The 25,103-nt window shown below is 38.0% G+C and overlaps 1 protein-coding gene across 3 annotated transcripts in view; it reads right to left on the minus strand.

Annotated features, from left to right (window-relative positions):
• Window positions 1–25,103, minus strand: part of ARHGAP32 (Rho GTPase activating protein 32) — a 322,139-nt gene that overhangs the window by 294,795 nt on the left and 2,241 nt on the right. The window lies entirely within an intron of this gene.

A 25,103-nucleotide genomic window follows, 5' to 3' on the forward strand; every position in this document is an offset into this window, starting at 1 on the left:
TCTCAAAAAACTATCACATTAAAGTCTAAACGAGGTTCAAGGGCGCCTGGGTGGCTCACTGAGTTAAGCATCTGCATTCAGCTTAGGTCATGATCCCAGGGTCCTGGGATGGAGCCTCACATCGGACTCCCTGCTCAGCAGAAAGCCTGCTTCTCCCTCTCCCTCTGCCTGCCACTCCCCCTGCTTGGGCATGTGCACACAGGTGATCTCTCTCAAGAGACAAATAAAATATGTAAAATCTTTAAAAAAAAATAAAGTCTAAATGAAGTTCAATACATATCACAGGAAAGAGTTTAAAATAAACCAAAGCTAAAACTGAATAAAAGATATACATCAGTTAACCTAAAGAAGTCTAATTATTTTTTTAATCATTGAAACATTTAAGGATTGTCTGGTCTACCAAATACAGATCATGTGATGCCTGCAGTTGATTGTTCTGATTCCATTCTCTGGTTTCCTTCAGATTGGGATGTGAAAGACAGCTCCTCTGTAGCTAGTTGTACCTTCTCTGTCCCTCCTTTCATCCTGATCCAGGTCCCAGCTCCCATTCTCTTTCAGCCATCTTCCCTGACAGCCAAACTTTCCCTTCACAACTACAGTCCTCTCCATTCTCCATCTCTACTTCCACAGAGCAGCTAGTCTCCAGGACAACAAACACCTGGAGGCCCTAGTCATCCTAGGCATTTTTCTGCCAACATTTTTCTGCCAATATATGTTCTATTTCATAAGACTAGCTGATAAATCAAGACACAAGGCTAAACTTCCTAAGTAATTTTTCATATGGAATATAATGAATAAAATTCTCCAAATATCAGTTAAGAATTTGCAAACTTCTTATAAATCTATATTAATAAATTAACACATTAGAAAAGTTACTAAGAAATTACTTAAGGGGCGCCCGGGTGGCTCAGTCATTAAGCGTCTGCCTTCGGCTCAGCTCATGATCCCAGGGTCCTGGGATGGAGCCCCGCACCGGGCTCCCTGCTCAGCGGGAAGCCTGCTTCTCCCACTCCCACTCCCCCCGCTTGTGTTCCCTCTCTCACTGTGTCTCTCTCTGTCAAATAAATAAAATCTTTAAAAAAAAAAAAAGGAAAAAGAAATCACTTAAAAGTCATTTTTCTGGGGTGCTTGGGTGGCTCGGTCAGTTAAGCGTCTGACTCTTGGTTACAGCTCGGGTCATGATCTGACTTGTGAGATCGAGCCCCACGTAGTGCTACATGCTCAGCACAGGATCTGCTTAGGATTCCCTCCCTTCTCTCTCTCTACCCCTCCCCACCCCGCTCATTCTCTCTCTTTCTCTCTCTCTCTAAAATAAATACCGTTTTTAAAAGTCATTTTTCTTATGATAACTACCACACTAATTTTTTACACCTTACCCCTTCTCACTCACAAAGTTGCTAATGAAGTCAAGACTCAATCTCAATGGCTCCAGTTAAGCAATATGAGATCTCTGCAATGTATCATAACCTATAAACCAATTCATGGTGCTGACCACTGATCATAAAGAGAACTACCTAAAAATATGAAAAGAAATGTACGCAGGCATAACTGATGGCAAGGAGGAACTACCTCAGAGCGCATGCACTATTTAATGGTGTATCAGTCTACTGATTTCAAATACAAACATCCTGTTTACTAATCATGGGTAAAAGAGATACACAATCATATAAGCCAGAGACAGCTTCTCTCCAAAATGGTGATAGCAGTATTGATTCCTCAGACTTTTCAAAAACAACTTTGAAATAAAACCTTGTTATCTGAGCCCCAGTTTGAACACTGGCTAGTGTGACCAAGGGAAGTAAACTCAAAGCCTGAGCGACTCTTTATCTGCAAAAGAGATACTGTATGTATGGTATTCTTTTATTGAGAGATGTTACTAGATATTTATTAACTACCTTGGGAGAAAAAAAAAAGTACTGCAAATGCCATTATTCCTACTTTCTCACACAAAAAGCAACACTTATCCTGTGTATTTATTAATTCACTCATTCACTTGACAAATATTTATGGGTTTCACTGTCTGAATAATGCCCAACCTTTAAACAATGTAACAGAAAACTAAGGAATTAGTGTGACCCAGATACAGCAGGACTTTTCAACCAGCAGAGCTGGAGGAGAGGTTTTAAAAAGATAACAGCAGAAGAAGAAACCCACAAGCCTCTATCAGCCTTGTCCATGCAGAAAATGGCAGTAATTAATGTTGCCATTTTTGTAAGTGAAGATAACATTTTTACAGAGACTATCACTTTGAGTTATGCGCACCTAATTAGATTTAGCTGTGTGGACCTAAGATTCTTCTGAGACTAATAAAAATTTCTTCCAATTAAGTGTTTGGTGTGGGGTTTTGGGTTTTTTTGTTTTTTGGGTAGTTTTGGGGGTAGTTTTTTGGTTTTGGGTTTTTTTGTTTTGTTTTGTTTTTACTTTTTTGTTTTTCTGTAGTAGGGTCATTCAACAATTCTGTGGAAAGGAAGGAGAAAGCATATCCCAAGTCTACTGGCAGCTTTTCCCATCCTCAAACAATTCCTTGTTCAGATGCACAGCCACAGAAGTTAAAAGGTCACTGGCGTCTTTGTACTCAGTTCCATGGTAGTTACAAACAAACTTTTGTCCCCATTCCTTCAATGACATGAGCTGCAACAACCACACTGACTGAACTTTTACATCTGAGGCCTGCATGTGCATTACTTAACTGAAGGGTCATAGTATTTCATTTACGCTTCAACCATAAATTATTTAATCCCTTTTGTGAAATAAATAATTTATTTACCTGGGCATAAATGAATGTTGATTCTAGCTAAACACAAAGAACATCACTGGCAGTAATGGTCTTATGATTTCTTGTCATAATTATCATACTTAAGATTTTGTAAAGCTTTCATTGACTTTGTTTTTCAGGATTTCTCTCATCCTTGTCCTTCTCTATTTTAAATCATACATGATAAAAAGTAAAGAAATATATTTGGGATTTTATACAAAGTTATACATCTAAAAGTTCTTTCTTAAAATCTGACAATAAATATGCTTAAATGAGAGCTCTCAAAGTTATAAAGTTTACTAAAATAGAAAAAAACCTAAAGGATAAATACAAATGCATAATAACTTAAAATACAATTAATTTTACCTTTATTTGTACATTTTAATAACTCTAAGCATAAAAGTCACACATTTAATTGTTAACACTGTCCATTTAAACCATCAATTTTTAAATAAATTCCTACTACTTGCATGTGCTAATAGCAATCTCCAAAATCTATTCTAGTACTATAAAATACTGTTATTTTAGCTGAATAATCAAAAAATAATTACCCTCCCCCCAGAGTGCCTGGGTGGCTCAGTCTGTTAAGCGTCTGACTCTGGCTCAGGTCATGATCCCGGGGTCCTGGGACTGAGCTCCACGTTGGGCTCCCTGCTCAGTGGGGAGCCTGCTTAACCCTCTCCTCCCTGCTTGTGCTGTCTCTCACCCTCTCTGTTGCTATCTCTTTCTCCCTCAAATAAAATCTTTAAAAAATAATAATTACCCCCAAAAATTTATCCAATAAGTCATCACAAAAGGAACTGCATGAGCATCTTTGAAAGAAATTTTTCTAGCAGCAGAGCTGAGAACTAACTACAAAGACACAAACTAAAGCAAGATGCTGAAAGGACCTTGCTGATACCAAGATAAGAGAGCATCCTCCACACAGAAAACTTTCCACCACTGTTTCTAACTAAGGCAAATGCTTCCAGAAGGTTTTGGCAATACTACTTAAAATTTACTGAACCACCAATACTGTGCTAAACATGATTCTCCCCAGAGACAACAGGTCCAATCTCAGATTTTTTTTATTTTCATAAGCACAAAGTACAAAGGAAGACAGCTGAAAGAAGCAAAAATAAATCACACAGCAAAGATTATAGGAATACAGAAACATTGTTAAAATTTAGTATAAGGTGGCTCTGAACAGAGCTAAACAGAAGAAAAAGGCTTTAAAGTAAAGAAAAAGGCATTCCAGATTTTGCATAAAATTAACTCAGAAAGATTTCTAAATCGCTAGTGCCTTTATAGGCTGACTTAACCAAGAGTTTCTTTTTTTCTACTTCTAAAGTCCATAACCCTGAAACGCTAAGAATATTATATTTTTCATATCACTAATCTAGCTAAGTCTAATCTGAAAATTTTTCTAAAACTTTTTTCCTGCTGCAGAACTTCCCATCCTACCTTCAAGAGGCTAGCCTGTAAGAGAAGAGCCCTAGCTACATGAACTTACTGCTTCTACATATGCTAAAACAAGGGCCCCTATTTTGAACATTATTAGTTCTACATGCTAAAACAAGGGCCCCTATTTTGAACAGACACTCATGCTAAAAGAAAAAGCCAGTAAAAAAACAAACTCTCCTATGCTAAGCCAGCAGGAATGAGGAATTCACCAAATAGTTTTCATGACATACACTTAAGCAAATAAATGTATGAAAAGTACTTCCTACCAGGAGCAAATTGTTGTAAAGCAATTTGTTCTAGTAATCAAAGTAATTTAGACTCTAAATATCTCACTAAATGATTCCTAGAGTACTAATGGTGCAGTGGAAAGAAAAAGGCAAACTAAATACAGTTGACCCCTGAATACCATAGGGGTTGAGGTGCTGGCCCACCCCAGGTGAAAATCCACATATAACCTTTGATCCCCCCAAAACCTAAGTCTACTCTTGCCCAAAAGCCTTATCTGTAACATAAACGGTTGATTAACGCATATTGTGTATGTCATATGTATCACATACTGTATAGTAGGCTAGAGAAAAGAAAATATTATTAAGAAAACCAGAAGGAAGAGAAAACAAATTTAGAGTACCGTAGGTATTTTTAGTGGACAAAATCTGTGTAGAGGTGGGCCAGGCAGGGACAGGCCGCAGCAAGAGCAAGGAAGGCCTGGCCCTGGGATGGAGACGTCCTCCAGCCAGGTGCCCTGGGTCAGCAGCATACACCTGGTGTGTGTGCTGGCAGCAACAGCATCCTGAGGGCTCAGCACAGCTGCCCCATGTGCCTGGAGGTTTACCACTGGCCTGAGCCCAGCTGCAGCTCCGGCCACACTTGAGGGGCAGGGAAAATGAGGCTCCCTGCAGAGGCTCCCTGCAGAGCGCCACCCCTGCCCTCTGGGCACCTTCCTCCACTTCAGCCCTGCCCCCCTGCCTGCTAGCCCAGGGTGCTCCACCCAGCCACCCATCAGCACATGGGGAGACCTACAGCCCTGCCTGGTGCAGGTCCTGGGAACTGCTAAGGCCTCAGAGAGCCTCTCCGTGTACTGAGGCAAGTCACCTTCAATTCCATCCTGTGGGGACTGGGGTGGGCAGCTGTAAATAAATGCCTGGTGGCTTTTGCTAACAACTCCTAAAAAAAAAAATCCATGTCTAACTGGACCCGCACAGTTCAAACCTATGTTGCTCAAGGGTCAACTATATATCAGAATCTTACTTAACAGGAAATTAATATGCTACTAGGAATAATATATACAAATTCCTTTTACTATTATTGTTGGAAGAAAAAATCTTCAAATTCTGATGATTTTTGTAACTAACCTTATGGATGTTTATGTTTATCCATTACCATATCACTATATGATAAATGAAGATGGAGCTTTATATAAACGGAGAAATGTCTGCCCCTCATACACAAATTAAGAGAAAATATGGAAATCAGGCAAAATGTTCATAAACAATATTTACTTATGAAAGAATAAATCAGGCATGCTAGACATAAACTACAATAGAATTAAAATATAACTCTTGAGCTTTGAGTTTTTCCTCAACTTCTAAAGAAGTGTGTACTATATTAATATTTAAAACTATTCTAGCTCTCATGTTTTTTTTTAATTTCTGATAATGTAAAGAACAAAAAGAAAGGCCCTGCTTCATCCCTTACAAATCCACTTCTAATATATAGGTAGTAAATATCTACTAAATTAATGTTATTAGTTTAACCCAACTTACAAATAAAGATGTTAAAGCTAGCTAATGCTACTGTTTTAAAATTATTTCAAAATATGGTTTTATACACTTTGGTAAGTTTTTAAAAATGTCAGGTCAGAATGTATCCCAAGAGAAAATAGTTGAACATACATGTGAGAACCTATTTGTTTTCCCAAATGAGTCAATAACAAAGTCTACTGTACACTAAAAAGAAAATATAGGGACGCCTGGGTGGCTCAGTTGGTTAAGCGTCTGCCTTCGGCTCCTGGATCCCCTGGATCAAGTCTCTCATCAGGCTCCCTGCTCAGTGAAGAGCTTGCTTCTCCCTCTGCCTCTCACCCCGCTTGTGCGTACACTCTCTCTCTCTCTCTCTCTCTCGCTTTCTCTCTGAAATAAATAAATCTAAAAAAAAGAAAGAAAATAGAAATATACAATATACCAAGTATATTTCTTTTTTCCTAAAAAAGGAAAAAGCATTTTCAAAAAATCTGATTCAAAAATAGGCAGAAGACCTGAAGAGACATTTTTCAGAGAAGCCCTACAAAGAAAAAACAGGTACACAAAAAGATGTTCAACATCACTAATCATCAGGGAAATTCAAATCAAAACCACAATGAGATAGCAGCTCACACCTGTTAGAATGGCTATCATCAAAAAGACAGGCAAAAAGTGTTGGCCAGGCTATAAAGAAAAGGGAACCCTCGGGCACTGCTGGTGGGAACATCATCTGATACAGCCACTATGGAAAACAATATGAAGATTTCCCCGAAAATTTAAAATAAAACTACCATATGATCTAGCAATCCCCACTTCTGGATATATACCCAAAGGAAATGAAACCACTACCTCACGTTCATGTTCACTGCAGCATTAGTCATGATAGCTGAAACAGAAAGAACCTAAGTGTCCATCTACAGATGAATGGATAAAGAAAATTTGGTACACACACACACACACACACACACACACACACACACACACACACAGGAATATCATTCAGCCAAAAAAAAAGAAAGGAAACCCAGGGAACCTGGGTGCCACAGTCTGTTGAACATCTGACTCAGTTTTGGCTCCAGTCGTGATCTCGGGGTCATGGGATCAAGCCCCACATCAGGCTCTGCACAGAGTCAGCTTGAGATTCTCTCTCCCTCTCCTTCTGCTCCTCCCCCATCGCTTGCTCACACACTCTCACTCTCTCTCAAATAAATGAATCTTTTAAAAAAAAGAGCATAAAAGAAATCAAACAAATCCTTTAAACTTTCTTCCTTTTTAATAACTCTTACACCATATCCTGAATAGGAGTCAATATCACTTATTGTTGCTAAACTTAAAATATCAGCCTGCTACACCAATTTTTAAGCATCTTGGGCTCTGCAAAATTACTTAACGCCAGTACACAGTAATTAGGCAATGATTACAGCTTTTAACAAATACAGTACATTTTATTATAACTATGGTAAATTTGTGGGAGACACTCCATTAGGAAAAATAACTTTTTAAATCAGAATGATTTGTTTCTTCAACATCTTACTTTATCTAAGAATGCTGAAGCCCAAAAATACTATATTCCAAAATTAACAAATGCTGCTGACATACTTAAAATCAAATCTCAAAGAATAAAATTCTTATAACTACAAAAAATTCTGATACCTTTATCAAAGTCAGTATCTTAAAATACAAGATGTGAGTTGACCTTAAGTTTAAACCACTGTAGAACACACAGAAAAATGACTGTCTTTTGACACTTATCCTTAGATCCTCAATAGAGAAATGAAAAAAATCATTCTGGGCCAGTTGTTAGGCTTTCAATTAGCCTCACACCTCAGCACTAAAGAAGTCAAGACTTTCTCATATTTAACACTCTAACTCTGCATAGGGAAAAATGGTTCTCCGTAATCACAAGCTGAACCTCAAAGATATCTAAATAAACTACTGGTTTTCACACTGACATCAGTGGCAAAGCATCAGGTGTTCTGCAAACATCTGATCTGAAGGTGTTCCTGTAAATACATGATTATCTGTTTTTAAAACTGTAACAGACACAGATTTTTAAAACCATAACACACATGTGTTTTCAACACACTGGAAACCAGAAATACATGAACTTATGTTACCATTCATTAGCAAAAATGGGTAAATATTATACATTTACTTTATAGGTGAATATATAACTAACAAAATACTAATCATCGGTAGAAACACTAAGATTTTGCTTGGGGAAAACGGGTTTTGTGGGTTTTGTGGCTTTTGTGGCTAAGAGTTTGGAAATCACCAGCTTAGTGCATAGAGGTAGCAACCTATCAGAACTGGAGTGCAGGGCACCTGGGTGGCTCAGTTGGTTAAGCAACTGCCTTCGGCTCAGGTCACGATCCTGGAGTCCCTGGATCGAGTCCTGCATCGGGCTCCCTGCTCAGCAGGGAGTCTGCTTCTCCCTCTGACCCTCCCCCCTCTGTGCTCTCTCTCTCTCTCACTCTCTCTCTCAAATAAATAAATAAAATCTTTAAAAAAAAAGAATTGGGGTGCAAAGTTGCTGACACTTCTCCTCTTGGGAAAAGACTACCCCCAAAAAAGACCTCAGAACCCTAAAAACCTCTTTCATCGTACTGTACCAAATACAGATTACTTTTTAGGTTAATTAATTTTTTGAAAAAATGTGTTAACTATCAGTCATACCTCAATGTCAATCACCTCATCTACAAAATCAGCATAAGTACTGACATATACAGTCAAATGATTTTCAACAAGGGTACCAAGACCATCCAGCTGGGAAAGGACAGTCTTTTCAACAATGGTACTGGGGAAACTGGATGTCCACATGCAAAATGAAATTGGACCCGTATCTTACACTATCCAGAAAAATTAACTCAACTAGGATCAAAGGTCCAAACAAAAGACCTAAGATTATAAAACTCTTAGAAGAAAACATAAGGAAAAAACTTCATGACACTGATTCGGCAATGACTTCTTGGATAGGATACCAACAGGACAGGCAACAAAAAACAAAAAGATAAGCTGGACTTCATCAAAATTAAAAACTTTTGTGCATCAAAAGACTCTATTAACAGAGTGAAAAGGCAACCCACAGAATGGTAGAAAATATGTGAAATCATATATCTGTTAAGAGACTGATATCCAGAATATACAAAAAACTCCAACAACTCAACAACAAAAACCCAATTAAAAAGTAGGCAAAGGGCACCTGGGTGGCTCAGATGGTTAAGCATCTGCCTTCGGCTCAGGTCATGATCCCAGGGTCCTGGGATCGAGTCCCGCATCAGGCTCCCTGCTCCTTGGAAGCCTGCTTCTCCCTCTGCCTCTCTCTCTCTCTCTCTCTCTCTCTCATGAATAAATAAATAAAATCTTTGGAAAAAAATGAAAGTTATAAAAAAATTTTTTTAATTAAAAATAAATAAATAAATAAATAGGCAAAGGACCTGAATAGACATTTCTTCAAAACTGATATTCAAATGGGCAACAAGCATATAAAAAATTAGGCAAATGCAAATCAAAACCGCAATGAGATATCACTTCACATCCAGCAGGATGGCTACAAGAAAAAGATAAAAAATAAAATAATAGAAAATAACAAGGTTGATGAAGATGTGGGAAAAATTGGAACCCCTGTGCACTACTGGTAGGAATGTAAAACAGCAAAGCTACTGTGGAAAACAGTATGGCAGTATGGCAGTTCCTCAAAAAATTAGAAACAGAATTACTATATGAACCAGCAATTCTACTTCTGGGTATATATCTAAAAGAATTGAAAGTACTATCTCAGAGATACTTGCACATTCATGCTCACAGCAGCACTATTCACAATAACCAAGAGGTGGAAGCAATCCAAGTGTCCATCAATGAATGAATGGATAAACAAAATGTGGTAGATACATACAATGTAATATTATTCAGCCTTAAAAAGAAAGGAAATCACGTGGTACAACATGGATGAACCTTGAGGACATTATGCTAAGGGAAATAAGTCTGTCACAAAAAGAAAAACACTGTATGATTCCACTGATATGAGGCATCTAAAGTAGTCAAATTCATAGAAACGGAAAGAATGAAGGTTACCAGGGGCTCTGGGGAGGGAAAAGTGAGGAGCTGTTGTTTAATGTTTAACTTAACACTAATGAGTGTTAGTTTTGTAAGATGTAAAAGCTCTGGAGATCTGTTGCGCACCAACGCAAATATACTTAACACTACTGAACTATACACCTAAAAATGGTTAAGATGGCAAATTTTGTTAGTAAATTTTACCACAATAAAAAAAATTAGTATGAGTAACTACTTCATGGGGCAACTGTGATGATTAAGCTGATAACAGATGCAAGGGGCTTAAGAATAGTTCCTGGCATTTCAATAATAATTAAATAATGTTGGCAGTTGATAATATTAATAAGACAGATATTTAGCACTTAGAGAAGCCAAATCCTGAAGTGAGGATTATAAAGAAGATTTCCTTGAAAAACAAGCCAGAGAATTTAATAAGTATAGTAGGACTAGGGAACCTGTAATTCTTGGTTAGTTAGTGACACAATGAAACTTAAGTTTAAGGAGGTGGGTGTGGCAATCTAGATCAAAGGAACACAAAATCTAAGTCTGGGAAAGCTACTGTGAAGAAATTCAGAAAAGTGCTACCATGACATTCTGGTCATACCTTGAAACTCAAGAACAAGAGAAAAGAGACAGAACTTATATTAGAATGCTAAGCAACCATTCCTTCAAATCTGTGCTTTAACCAACAAATACAACTCCTCATAGAGATTATCTTAGCTAGCAAGTTGTTGCACGAAAGCCAAGCTTAGTTGTTTATGCTTCACAAGTTTTTTTCCCCCATCAAAAGTTCTAATAAAAATAAGCATTTATGTGAATTGTGCAAGACTGTTGAATCACAGATCTGTACTTCTGAAACAAATAATGCAACATATGTTAAGAAAAAAGAAAAAGAAGATAGCAGGAGGGGAAGAATGAAGGGGAGTAAGTCAGAGGGGGAGACGAACCATGAGAGACGATGGACTCTGAAAAACAAACTGAGGGTTCTAGAGGGGAGGAGGCAGGGGGATGGGTTAGCCTGGTGATGGGTATTAAAGAGGGCACATTCTGCATGGAGCACTGGGTGTTATGCACAAACAATGAATCATGGAACACTACATTATAATGATGTAATATATGGTGATTAACATAACAATAAAAAAATTTTTAAAAATAAGCATTTAAACATAAAAAGCCCAATCTTGACCACTCAGAAAGCCTTTAGGATTAAACCCGGATTCTCTAGAAGAAACATAGAATTGAAATGGATAAACATCATGCTCTCCTCTCACTGACCACTTGCTCCCAAGTAGGGAGGCAGACAAATTAAGAATACGGACTATGGAGGCACAAGGAGTCCCGCATCATTCAGACACTCTGATACCTATCACTGTGACAGTCAGCTAAACACAAGAGCACCCACACACCCAAAGGAAAACTCTGACTACTTACAACCCTTAGAACAGCGTTTCTTAACCTCAGCACCACTGACGTTTAGACCAGATAATTCTCGGGGGGGAGTAAGGAACGTGCATGAGGGACATTAGAGAGTTAGTTATTCTAAATGTAAGAATATAAATCTGGGGAGCACCTGCCTGGCTCGGTCATACATGTGACTTGATCTCAGGGTTGTAAGTTCAAGCTCCACACTGGATAGTGAGATTACTTAAAAAATTAAATCTTTGAAAAAAATATAAATCTGGAAAACCTCCCTTTCCCAGCCCAAGTTAAATGTTTAGAAGTCATTTCACAATACTTAAAAGAGTAACACTGAGGAAAATTTTGAGTTCAAACCACCTAGATTTGAATTCTGAATCAATCCACCATTTACTTGGATAACCTGAGCAAATGACATTTTTCTAAGGTTTAAATAAAATAACATTTGTAAAGATCAATTCAGAACGGACACTAAATAAAAAGTGTAATAAATTTAGCTTTAAGTGCTAGAACTTTTTTATCATAACTGCTTTATGAAAAAAATGTTTCTAAAATATATTGTACATTCTCCTGCCTTAATGTAACTTAACCTTTTATAACAACTCAGAGGTAACCATTGTGAACAAACATCACTGCTGACCCTTGAGCAATGCAGAAGTTAAGGGCGCAACCCCTGCACAGTTGGATAGAACTTTTGACTCCCCAAAAACTTAACTGCCAATGGCCTACTACTGACCAGAAGCCTTACCAATAACACAGCCAATTAACATATATATGTGTATGCATTATACACTGTATTCTTCCAATAAAGCTAGAGAAAAAAATATTAAGAAAATCTTAAAATGTATTTACAATACTGTACTGTATTTATTTTTAAAAATCTGCATGTAAGTGGACCTGTGCCATTCAAACCCATGTCATTCAAGAGTTAAGTATAAATATGATGCCCATTTAGGGACAAGAGCTATCCAAATGAATAATACCGAGAATCAAGTTTCAAAACGATGGATCAATTAAACAGCAAAAAAAAAAAAAAAGAGAGAGAAAAGAAAAACCTTTTAATAGGGATTAAATGTAAAACCGAGTCTTTAGTTTAAAAAATATCAACAAAGGCTGATGACATTACAGAAGTTGGGACAGAAAAACTCCACAAAAATGTAATTGCCCCCATGCCCTAAATAAACCAGAAGTGATAGGCTGTCCAAAAAAAATACATGAAAGCCAATTTGGGTTAGTAGCGAGAATATACCAAAATAAGAGTCAGAAGAATGGAGTTCTAGTTTCAACTGCCCTACTTGACTGAGAATATGTAGCTACATTAAGCCACTTAACCTACATCTATATCCTACTTATATCCTCATTAATAAGAAGGGCACAAACCTACTTTGACACCTCCAACACTGTCAGGCAAACCAAATGATGTGATAAGAAACGCTATTAAAACTGTATGCAAAACACTTTATACCGTGAGACCTGCACAGTGACCGTACATCAGTCTAGAGCAGGGTTTCCCAATCTTTTTCACTTACGACACATATAGAAAATGATAGTACTGGTACAGACACACTAAGTAAATGAGCCATGCTGGTGGCAGCCAACCATGATCAGCCCCAAAGCTCTTACCACTCTGTCACTGACCGTCCTCTCTGAGGACTCAGGAAATCAGTCTGTCTGGCCCATCTGTAACACATTCAAAGCATCATCTGGCACACTGGTTAAGAAGCTCTAATTAAAACAACATGTCTAATGTGGAGCACTGTAAGAGGGAATGTAACACTTTCTACAATAACCAGCTGTGGCAAACAGAGTGAAGACCAAAGTCTGACTGTGATAGAACGGTACTACCTTGGACCCAGGCAAATGGAACCCCCATCCTGGTCCTGGATCCTTGGAAGGCCATGCACTGGCCTCCCAGTGGCCACACCCTTGACCATGGGGCCAGTTGTTCTCAGGGCCTAAAAGGGTACAGAACTGCAGCCTACACACCCCAGCCCTCCTCTTACCCAGGACCCCAGAATCCCCTGACTATTTACAGGTCTGCTCAGGCCTCTTCCCTGAGCTGATCCTCCCAAGGGTAGATGATTCTACCATCAGTATTTACAGCCCTACGCCCAAGGGATGGTCAAAAAGTTGCTGTGCAGGGGCCCTGGCTGGCACAGTCGGGAGAGCATGCAACTCTTGATCTTGAGGTCGTGAGTTCGAGCCCACATTAGATGTAGAGATTACTAAAATAAATAAATAAGCTTTTTTAAAAAAGTTGCTGTGTGAAAGGTATGTGGGGACGCGTGTCCCCCTATGTGCAAGGACAAAGTCCCTCATACAAGGAACCTGGAGTGAGAAGGGGATGTCAGGTTGGAGGCTGGTTCTTTGCACTTCAGTATGTTCTGGCGTGAAACACAGAGTCTGTGAATTCCCCCTTTGACTCTGATTTTAGGTCATTATGAAGTTTTATTTATAAAGGTAGGCAATGGAACATCTTTATCGGTAAGTTTGATTTGTAACTTGTACGTTTTTAGACATATGGCATATGGACTTTAATTTGGATTCCTGCCCTGAGTCCCAAAAATGTTAGGGATGGGCCAGGGAAAGGACCTAAAATTCCTTGTCATATGAGGAAAAATTGAAGAAAAGGAGTACATTTAGCCTAGAAAGAGAAAAGGCTGGTGGGAAAATAGAAGAACCTGCTATTTTTCACATGACAGATAAAAAGCCACCATGTGAAAAATAAAGCAGATCTGTGTTGTATTGGAAGTGCAGGGAAGTACATTCCACTTTAATATAATGAATAATTTTTAAATGATAAGAACTCTTTTTATAAGGAGCTGGGCCGTCATATAACTGAGTTACAGTTTGCAACATCAGGCATTGCAAATACAGAAGTAGAGGGCAGACAATTATCTTCCAAGGATAATGTAGAAGGAATTCTGATTTTGGAGAAAGCTAAGACCACGTATTCCCTAGAAGCTAACATAATTTCAATATTCAATGATCTTCTGAACATGCAGCTTTACGATCATGCAGTTAACTGATATGAAACACAAGGCGAAATGAAAGCTTAACCTGAGATAACCTTTCTTTCTTAAAAAGTTCCTGCTGTCAGCTTACTCTTGTCATGTGCCTCCTCACAAAAATGGAGGTAAATTCCTCTATTCTACAAAATTAACTACAAAACAAAGGCTAAAGCATACTTGCCTCAGGGATTTTTCCCCCCAACCTCCAGAAAATCATAACCTTCCCTATTGTTCCCAGTTGGATCCTCTGACCTATCATTATCACTGAAAACCTTGTCTTCCATTCCCAGGATGGACTCAGGCCCCTCTGTCATCAACAAACCTTTATTAAGTAAAAATGTTAGGGATACAGTATGTATCTAGACAAGAGCCTCTGTGCCTCAAATACCTTGTGGAGAAGGGGATTATAAATTAAAAAGGCTATTCTGGCAGGGGATATTGATAATAAGGGAGGCTGGGCCTCTGTGGAGGCAGGCAGTTTATGAGAAATCTCTGCACCTTCCACTCAATTTTGCTATGAACCTAAAACTGCTCTGAAAAATAAAGTCTACTAAGAAAAAAAAAAAAAAGGAGGAATAAGAAGAACACCATTGTGACTACAGCCCAGTGAACAAAGAAAAGAATAAAGGAAGATAAGGTTGAAGAGAAAGCTAGGAGCCAGATCATGCACTACAGACATTTTGCACCACATTATGCTTTGTTGGTGGGGGCTGTCCTGTCCACTCTAGGATGTTCAGCAGCATCCCTGGCCTCTACCCACTAGATGCTAGTAACACACTGCCCCCACCACCTCACCCTGAGTCTGACAATCAAAAATGTCTCCAGACACTGCCAAATGTCCCCTAAGGGCAAAATCTTCCCCAGTTGAGAACCACTGATATAGGGTTTCATAAATGCCATGATGGAGGTTTTGTTTCCATGATAAAATTTTGAGGTTTAGTTTTAGTGTTAAGTGTATTAGAAAGTCGGTAAGGAGGTGATATGATCGGATTCACACTTAACATTACTTCTGGCTCCTGTGTATGGGGTAGTGAGTAGGACAGAAACAAAAGAAGAGGCAGAGAAGTCTGCTGCCAGTTTTCCAGAGGAGAAGGGCTACTGCCTCAGTTTTTAACAGTGAAACAACTGAGATGTAATCAGGTCTAGTACTCTGAGGGTGGAGCAGCCAGGACTTAACATGAGATGAGAAGAGAAAAAATGGAGGATGACTCCGTGGGCCTGCACCACTAGGCAAATGGTGGTGCCACTTTTTGAGATAGCAAAGACTTGGGAGAGGTGGTGAAAGGAGTAAATGAAAAAAAGAATAATGCATAGTTCTGCTTTGTTCATGTTACATTTGAGGTATCTATTAGACTTCCAAGGGGAAGAATGGAGTTAGAGGAACCTTGAGCTCAAGAGAAGAAAAATCAGTACTAGAGATGGGAATTTCAGCCTCATCAGCACATAAGTGGTATTTGAAACCATGAAAATGGATAAAATCACCTGAGGAGAGCCCAGGGACACTCCAAATTTTAGGGCAGTAGAGAGAGATAAGCTGGCAAAAAGACACCAAGAATGAGTAGCAAGGAGGTCAAAGGAAGTTAGTCGACCAATGTGAAATTCTGGTGAGTGATAAGTCAGTAATATGTAGACACTGAACTGATCACTGGCTTTGGCAAGACAGGTCACTGCAGCCTTGATTAAAAACAATTTCATATGAACAATTATATAGCAACAAACTGAACATATGAACAATTATATAGCAACAAACTGAACAAACAACTTAGAAGAAATGGAAAAATTCTTAGAAATATACAGTTTACCAAGCCTGAGTTAGAAAATCTGAACCAGACCAATTACTAGTAAGACTGAATCAAAAATCTCCTGACAAAGAAAGGCCCAGAAGCAAATGGCTTTACTGGTGAATTTTACCAAATATTTAAAGAAGAATTAACACCAATCCTTCTCAAACTCTTCCAAAAAACTGAAGAGAAAGAACACTCCCAAACTCATTTTACAAGGTCGGCATTATCCTGATACCAAAAACAGAAAAGGACACTATTAGAAAACTACAGGCCAATATCCCTGGATGAATATAGATGCAAAAATTCTTAATATAATGCCAGCCAACTGAATTCAGCAGCACATTAAAAGGATCATTCACAATGATAAATTGGGATTCATCCCTGGGATGCAAAGATGGTTCCACATACACAAATCAATCAATGGGATACATCACATTAAAAGAATGAAAAAAAAGAATATGATCATCTTAATAGACACAAAAAAATGACAAAATTCAACATCCATTCATGATAAAAACTCTTCAGAAATTAGGCACAGAAGGAGCATATCTCAACATAATAAAGGCTATATATTATGACAAGCCCATAGTTAACATCATACTCAATAGTGGAAGGATGAAAGCTTTTTCTCTAAGATCAGGAACAAGACAAGGGTGTCCACTCTCACCACTCCTATTCAACACAGTATAGGAAGTCCTAGCTAGAGCAATCAGTCAAGAAAAAGAAAACAAGGTATCAGAATTAGAAAGGAAGAAGTAAAGTTCTCTCTATCAGCAGATGACATGATTTTATATTCAGAAAATCCTAAAGACTTAATCAAAAACTGTTAGATCCAATCAATGAATTCAGTAAAGTTGCAGGATACAAAATCATTATACAAAAATCAGTGTGTTTCTATACATTAACAACAAAACCTCTGACAGAGAAATAAAGAAATCAAATCCACTTACAATAACATCAAAACCAAGAAAATAAGCTTTACACAGTTGCAGTACTGTACCCAATGAGGTTTATCCAAGGTGCGATTATTGCTAATTGAAAAACAATAAAATATTTACACATAAATTTAAGAAGGTGAAAGATCTCTACACTGAAAACTACATGACTTTGATGAAAGAAATCAAAGACACAAATAAATGGGAAGGTAGCCCATGTCCACGGACTGGAAGAATTAAGACTTAAAATATCAATACTACCAAAAGCCATTTTTAGTTACGATACAATCCCTATCAAGATTCCAAAAGCATGTTTTACAATAGTAGACAAAACACTCCTGAAATCTACACAAAACCATAAAAGATCCCAAAAAGCCAAAGAAATGCTACAAAAGAAGAACAAAAAAGGAGGCATCACACTTCCTGATTTCAAGATATACTATAAAGCTATAGCATCATAGTCACCTAAAACACAAGCAACAAAATCAAAAATAAACAAGTGGGACTACAACAACCAAAAAAAAGCTGCACAGCAAAAGAAACCATCAAAGTGAAGACAATGTACAGAATGGAAAAATGTATTTACAAACCATGTGTCTGATAAGGAGATAATACCCAAAACATATAAAGAACTCCTAAAACTCAATAGCAAATAAATAAATGAATGAATGAATAACCAACCAACCCAGTTAAAAAATGGGCAAAGTCCCTCAACAGACATTTCTCCAAAGAAGATATACAAAAGGCCAACAAGTACATGAACGGATGTTCAAAATCAGTAGTCATTAGGGAAATGCAAATTAAAACCACACACATGAAATCTCACCTCACACCTGTTCGAATGGCCACCATCAAAAAGACAAGACATAACGAATGCTGGCATGGATGTGGAGAAAAGGGAATCCTTGTGCACTCTTGGTGGGACTAATGGTACAGCCATTATGAAAACCAGTATGAGGATCCTCAAAAAAATAAAAATAGCACTACCATATGCTGGATCATATGATCCAGCAATTCCACTTCTGGGAACAGATCCAAAGGTAACAAAAACCCTGGCTGGAAAAGATATCTGCACCCCCCACATTCATTGCAGCATTATTTACAATAGCTAAGACATGGAAACAACTTAAGTGTCCATCAATAGATGAATGGATAAAAAAGCTGTGGTATATAAACAATGCAGTATTATTCAGCCATTAAACAACAACATGCATGGACCTAACAGTGGCAACAACATGAACGGACCTCGAAGGCATCATGCTAAGTGAAATAAGTCAGACAAGGAAAGACAAATACTCTATGATCTCAATTACATGCAAAAATCTTAGAAAAATTAAATTATATTTAAAAACCCCAAACTCACAGAAAAAGAGAGAAGACTTTTGGTTACCAGAGGTGGGAACAGGGAGAAGGGGAAATTGGAGGAAGGTGGTCAAAAGGTACTAACTTCCAGTTATAAGATAAATAATACTAGGGATGTCATGTATAACATGATGAAGATAGCTAACACTGGATATATAGGAAAGGTGTTAAGATAGTAATTCTTAAGAATTCTCCTTATAAGGAGAACTTTTCTTCTTTTCTTTTTATTGTATCTATAAGAGAAGATGAATATTAGCTGAACCTCTTATGGCAATCATTTCACAGCATACATAAATCAAAACATCATGCTATATGTTTAAGCTTAAACTTATACAGTGATGTCAATTATTTCTCAATAAAACTGAGGGAAAAACCAAGTTCAGTGGAGTGCTGGAACAAGAGCTCAAACGGATCAAGCTAAAGAAGAGAATTGAGTGGTGAGGAAGAGGACATGGCAAATATAAACAACTGCTACTGCATAGGGACCAAAGAAATTGGTCAACAGCCGAAGGAAATCATTAAGGTAGAGAAAAAGGTGGTTTAAGAGAAATTATTCATTCAGTTAAGATATCAGTGGTTCAAACAAGATAGAATTTTATTCCTCTCTCACTTAACTATCTGAAGATAAATCAGCAGTTCATTGCTAGTAGGTGGCTCTGCTCCACAAGATCATCCAAGGATCCATCTTACTGATCCTTCTCCCACTTGCCAGTTGCTCTCACTGGTAAGGTTGAACAACGTGCACCAGGATTACACCATCCTCAGCCAAAGGGAGAGAAAAGGAATAGAAAGCAACTAGCTTCTTTTCTAAAGCCATGACCCAGATCACACACATCAGTTCCGGTCACATCCATTTAGCCGAAATTTCATCACATCCCCACACCTCGCTCTAAGAGAAGGTCAAGAAAATGTAGTATAGTTGGGCAGCCATGTGCCCAGATAAAACCTGAGGGTTCCATTACTGAAAGGAAGGTGCAGAGAATGTCACTTGGTGAATGATTAATCATCACTGCTCCAAGTAATATAAAGCATGTCAGCATACACAAAGAGATGATCCAATAAGAAAATAATTTACAGAAGAAAATTTTGCAGAAGTGAAGGCCTTAAGAAAGCAAAAATGAATGAGATCCAAGACACAAATTTACTGCCTCAGAAGTAGAGACACTTGTGTCTTGCCACTTCTCAAATGCTTGACTTTTCATGAGAAAGGTTGACCCTTGAATGCACTTCCAGGAAATTTAAGTAACCCTTTCCCAGCTTCTGGTAAACCAAGCTATTACACAGAATGAGTGGAAAAACCTGGCCTGGACTGAACAGTTCACAGGGTTGTCTCCTGACAGCTGATTCAGATAGCTGCAGCTCTGTCAAAGAAAATATGACCCAATCTCAGAGCTGAAGGGAGTCTACTAGGCTCATTTTACCAAAGTTCAAGGCCACAAAGTATCCTCTCCAAAAGTACATCCCAAGTCCTCAAACTGCCACATCAAGGATAATCCCCCTGTCCTTTTGCCTACTCTTTTATAATATTTTTTTTCATAATAGAGTTATCTTCCCAATGAAATGAACACTTCCTGAGAGTAGTGACTCAATGCCACCTTTTTAAATATCTGTTCTCCACTGCAACTAGCATGGTGCAAAATACATAGTATGTACTCAATGGATACTTTTCAGTTCACTGATAAAAGAGATTTGGTTTCCCTCATCCTACTGGAGCCAGCATTGTTACTGAATCTGGGAAGGCCACTGGATATAAAACAACCAGGAAGGACTGTCAGGTTCTCCATCCCACACACAAGGCAATAAAAACAATGAAGTCAAGATCAAGCCTTACCCAAGATTCAAGACTGAACCCCAGATAATAAAGATTTTACTATTTAAAGATAAGAGAAATGGAATACCTACTTTAGAATTCTTACCCAGAGTAGGGTGGGTTTTTTTTTTCTAATAGAGATAATGTAAACATACCGTAACACTTCATAATACATAGGTCATGCATGCTTTTCCTCTCGATGCTTTCCATCTCTGCAACCTCCAATACTATTGTACATTATAACCCATAGTATAAAATAAGGTAGTAAATGGATATATAACTATAAGCCAAATAATAGTATCTCTCTGAAAACCAGAATTCTACTTCCACTCTTAGCATTCTGGTTCATATATTTGTTATGAGAAATTATACCAAACACCTCATTTCTCATTTCCTTTTAACCTGACCTAACACAATCTCCTTTCAATACCAGGGAAGACCCCCTTGTCCAGGTATACTGTGAAACTGTAAACATCTATTTTACCAAATCTCCTCATTTTACTTTCTTGGGGAATATTCACTCTCAAACTTCATGTCTCTAGATAACCTCTGGTTGGTTTTTTTGTTTGTTTTAACCTCAAGAGAAAATATTGTCTCCTCATGACACTGGGTCTTCTTTAGGCTTCTACTTTTTTTTAGGTGCTACAATTAGAAGCCTGCACTTCAGTTTTCCAGATACTGCTGCGCTATGGAAGGGCCCTTCTGCTTGTATCCCCCTGTTCTACCAAGGACAGTGTGGGAACATTAATGTCCTCCCTCGTCTCCCCTGGATCATCCAACTGCACTTAAGCATCATCCAAGGCAGAAACTGCTCAATTTGCAGGAATGCAAGAGCCACAATGACCCCAATTCTGTTTTGTTTAACTCCCTTAGAACAATGACCTTTATTTGCTCACTCTTAATTTGGTATTCATGTTAAATAAACCAGCACTTGAAGTTGAGAAGCACATCCAATTTCTCAGTTGTAAGATAATTTAAACCAAATACTTTAAAAAGCAGCTTAGTATCAAAGCCTCTAGACAGTAAACTAGGTCTACCTTTAGAAAAAAATATTGTTTTATTATTTCAACTCTGAAGATGTTATAGAGATGCTAATGCAAATCATAAGGGAAACTTAGAGTGTCATACACATGTAAGGAAAGTTATCTAACACCCTGGCCTCATTAAAATAGGTTTTTCTCACATATCTTTCTTTAAAAAAAGTGGGGGGAGTTAAAAAAAAAAAAAACAGTACCAAATTAGAAGTGGTATTTAAATTGTTTGCAAACATAGAACAGTACCAGAGAATGGTTAAGAGCCAGGATCTCCAAAAAATAGAGCAGAAATTTCTTTCCAACCATTTTAACCATCTAAATAAGCAAGTGATTAATAAAAATACAGTATAATTTACGGGAAATTTCTCAAGTTATTCCAATCATCAGTTGTTAACTAATGGTTTCAGTAAAGGAGAAAATTCGGTACAAGTAGCATACCACTCAGAAAACAACTCTGTAATATAGGGGCAAAGGTGACCTACAATATTTTAGGCATATTTAATCATCACCATTATAATCATCACCTGTGACTCACTGAGTGCTTACTACATGCTTATACTGTGTTAAGCATTGACAAGTATCATTTCATTTAATCATCACTACAACTTCTAAGACAGATTCTATTGTTATTCTCAATCAAGGAGGTACCTGAGACACCAAGATGTTAATTAGTTTGTCCACGATCAAAGTTTGTAAATACCACAGATGGCATACGAACATAAGTCTATGTGGCTCCAAAGCAGAAATGAGCATCTTTCCAGGGGTCTTAACCCCTATAATGCTCTGATTGGAAATAAGCTTGTGCCAAGTAAAGCAAAAGATTTTAAGTCCTAAATCAGGGGTTGCCAAACTTTTTTCTGTAAAGGGCCAGATCATGAATATTTTAGGCTTTGATGCCATAAGGCCTCTGTGGCAAGAACTCTGCTGTTGTACTGCCAGTGTAGCCACAGACAATACACAAACAAACGAGCATGACTGTGTTCCAGTAAAACTTTATTTATGGACACTGATATTTGAATTTCATATAACTTGTACATGCTATGAAATAATCTTCTTTGATTTTTTTCATTTAAAATTTTTAAATCATAGGCACTCAATAAATTTATTGTTTGTTAAAAAATAAAATAAAATTTTTAAATCATTCTTAGTTTGAGGGCGCCTGGGTGGTTCAGTCCGTTAAGGGTCTGCCTTCAGCTCAGGTCATGATCCCAGGGTCCTGGGATGGAGTCCCACATTGGGCTCCCTGCTCAGCAGGAAGTCTGCTTCTCCCTCTACCCTTCCCCCCTGCTCACGATCTCTTTCTCTCTCATTCTCTCTCTCTCTCAAATAAATAAATAAAATCTTTAAAAAAAAAAAATCACTCTTAGTTCACAGGCCATACAAAAAAACAAGCTGAGGGCCACATGTGCCTACAGAGTGAATTCTGCCGACTTCTACACTAAATAATGCAGACAAATATAAAATATTTTTTAACTAAACACTTCTTTTCACAAATCCTAACTTGTAACTTCCTTTGACAAAAAGGGCCTTTTTTTTAAGATTTATTTATTTATTTTAGAGAGACAAGAGTGCTAGCAGGAGGAGGGGGAGGGAGAGATGGGAGAAGGAAAGGAAGAGACGGAGAGAGAAAGAGAAAAAGAATCCTCAAGCAGACTCCCCGCAGAGCCCAACAGAGGACTGGATCCTAGGACCCCGAGATCATGACCTGAGCCAAAATTAAGAGCCAGGCGCCTAACCGACTGAGCCACCCAGGAGCCCCTCCTTTGATATTTTGAAATGATACTTTAAAGAAGCTCAAAGTCTCAATAAGCTTGACATCTGTCCCAGAATAATCAAAAATTCCAAAGAATCCAAAACTATAGGGGCACCTTGACATCTGTCCCAGAATAATCAAAAATTCCAAAGAATCCAAAACTATAGGGGCACCTCGGTGGCTCAGTCGGTTGGGTGTCTGCCTTCAGCTCAGGTCATGATCCCAGAGTTCTGGGATCAAGCCCGACAGAGACGGGCTCTCTGCTCAGGTGGAGAGCCTGCTTCTCCCTCTCCCTCTATCTGCCACTCCCCCGCTTGTGCACGTGCTCTCTCTCCATCAAATAAATAAATAAAATCTTTAAAAAAAAGAAAGAAAAGGATCCAAAACTATAGGTACTACATATGGATTTCCTGAGAAAGAATCACAAAATTTTCAAAGTATGAAAAAAACTGGAAGTGTAAGAGATCTAACACATTCTCATCCTTATGTGCATTTTAAAAAATTGATGTTAAAAAAACAATTTAATCTAAATGCATATATAATACCGGTAATAACTTACATGTATAAAAAATTTTACAAAGCATTTGCATATTCTTTCTCTCATCTCATCCTTCAGAACTCAATTAAGAAAGACAATGCAAGCCTTCTCATCTCTGTTTTGTACATAAGGAAAACAAGCTCAGAAATGTAAATAAGTTGCCCAAAGAGGGAACCATGCCACACAGCTACTAAATGGCAGAACTGCAACCATGACCTGGTTTCAAGTCCTCCTCTCTTAACTATTTCCATGGACATCAGATTTCACATTAACAGGTTAAATCCTAAAAACTCTCAAGAACATTAGCCATTATCTATAAATACAACATAACACAATCTCTAAAATACAATGCTTAGTTCATTTTGTTCTATTTTTCTTCTGCTACCACAGTCTTCTGAAGAAAACAGGTGTTACTCCTTGACATTTGTTAAATGCATTTACAGTCAACAGTGAATCTATATATACTGTGCAGACAATACACCCTGGCCCAGCTTGGAAAGGGAAAACATTACTGAATAAGACATCTAAAGAGAAAATAAGAGAAAGAGAATGGGAGGTGGTGACGAATGTATTGCCATTAAAGTCTCACCCAGCTGATGACTGGAAAATGATGTGGGGGTTGGGAAAAGAAAATAAAAGAAACAGAACTACTGGAATTTAAACCAACATCAAAGACTCTAATGACAGCTGAACCTGCCTGGCTGCCTCCTAGTCACTCCCTAGAAAACAAAACAGTTATATAACCAGGGAAGGTTCTTCCAACTAACATTTCCTCTCTGGCCCACTTACACTTTATCGCCCACCTCAACGTGCACCACCATGCAGTAAACTGGGCCTCCACACCAGCTATGGCTGGACAAGTCTCTGTCCAAAGTGCTGCTTTATTCCATGGACAGCTATAGGGAGATGGTACGACTGGTTTGAGCACCGTTCCAAACTCACACCATTCTAGAGACTTGTTCTATAAAGCATAACCAAATATCCAATTTTAGGAATGGAGTAGACTCCAGATTTCCTGAAAATGGAAATCAGAACACCATAATCCCTCATCTTCACGAATAGCCCTATTAAAAAGGATTTATACCAATGAGCACTTGAAAAACTTTGAGGTCATGTGGAAGCAGCAATTAAGCTTCTATTTCCTTCACTCTCAAGTCCAAGGAGCAAATATCAAGATTCCGAGCTGGACTTCAAGTTACCCAATAAGGAAAAATACAGTAATGAATCATAACCATCACTACCCAAAAGTATTACAACTCCTATTACTGAATCAAACTAGCACATTTTCTGAACTCTCATAGCCACTGTATTCTAGTACCATATGCTTTTCCTTCTTCCAACAGAAATATGAATATAGACAATGTTTACAAAAGCAACCAGTGTATCAGAAGTTATTTCCATTCAGACTGAGTTAAAAGGTCTAAATCTGTGCCAAATAAAACTCTGAAAGAATGGAAAATAAAAGAG

The sequence above is a fragment of the Zalophus californianus genome, chromosome 11 (genome assembly GCF_009762305.2).
Source record: "Zalophus californianus isolate mZalCal1 chromosome 11, mZalCal1.pri.v2, whole genome shotgun sequence".
NCBI lineage: Eukaryota > Metazoa > Chordata > Mammalia > Carnivora > Otariidae > Zalophus > Zalophus californianus.